This window comes from Chinchilla lanigera, unplaced genomic scaffold (assembly GCF_000276665.1).
Source record: "Chinchilla lanigera isolate Chin_1 unplaced genomic scaffold, ChiLan1.0 scaffold00036, whole genome shotgun sequence".
NCBI lineage: Eukaryota > Metazoa > Chordata > Mammalia > Rodentia > Chinchillidae > Chinchilla > Chinchilla lanigera.
The window spans coordinates 18,488,164-18,489,148 of NW_004955437.1; the positions used below are offsets into that span (position 1 = coordinate 18,488,164).

Genomic DNA, 985 nt, shown 5'->3' on the forward strand with positions numbered 1-985 from the left:
AAAAAGAAGTGGACCAAATAGAGCTTTAAGCAAACCCGAACTGCATAGCAAAATCATGTCTCAAAAAAGACAAAAAAAAAAAAAAAAAAAAAAAAAAAAAAAAAAAGATTGCATGAATTGTTTCAATAGTGTAATCTTAAAATGACTCTAATTTTTCATATGGGGCAGTTCTTGCAGTTTTGCTGAAGAATCCCATAAGAGGTGAAGTGATAGAGCCAAGGTACACGGCGCAGACAGCAGTCCTCACTTGCCTGACAAGCAGGAAGAGAATGGCAGAGTGGCAGAGTCAGTCTTTGTTAACAATGCCGGCTGAGGGGGTGTAGCTTTGTGGTGCACCCCTTGCCCAGGTTGGGTCTCCAGCAGTGAAAAAGGGGGTGCAGATAATTAAACTTGAAAAATATCATTTAAAGTCTTTGAAAGATGGAGATTCTTAAGCTTTTGCTCAGATTGCTTCTTGGGTTGGATCCAGAATATACATGTTTTTAAAAACTAGTTTTTTTTGTTGAAGGTGTGTTTCTCACTACACTTTGAGAGACACTTAATTGTGAAGAACAAGGAGTATGGCCTGTGTGTCTTTAAATCAATCTGCATTAAACCCAAGTTGGGGGTAATAGCAAAGGAAAAGGTACTGAAGGACAGGTGTTCAGGGTACGCTCATTCAGAGTAACCGTTACCTCAGCGCGCCTTGCGTAAGGAGCTCCATGGAATGCAGGAGGTTTCAGGTTTTAGATCTTTGGTGGGTACTTGAGATGACTTTGGGTGGCCAAAGTTGGAGAGGGGGAGGTCTGCAGTTTTAAATAAAAGTTAATACCCAGAGAAAACTGACCTTTTTGTGTAAAGGATGAAAGTTTAAAGGACCTGTTTTGCCTGGGTAAAAGGCCATGCCATCTGTGTTGATCTGAACGCACTGTATATCAAGGTCGTCTTTTTGCTTCATGAGCTGTATCTGTTTACACTCAGGCTCACAGTAAATCAGCAAACACAC

At 40.7% G+C, this 985-nt stretch overlaps 1 protein-coding gene across 1 annotated transcript in view; it reads left to right on the top strand.

Moving 5' to 3' along the window:
• Dnajc9 (DnaJ (Hsp40) homolog, subfamily C, member 9) overlaps positions 1-985 on the top strand; it is a 5,587-nt gene that overhangs the window by 2,189 nt on the left and 2,413 nt on the right. The gene's annotated exons all lie outside the window — the stretch shown is intronic.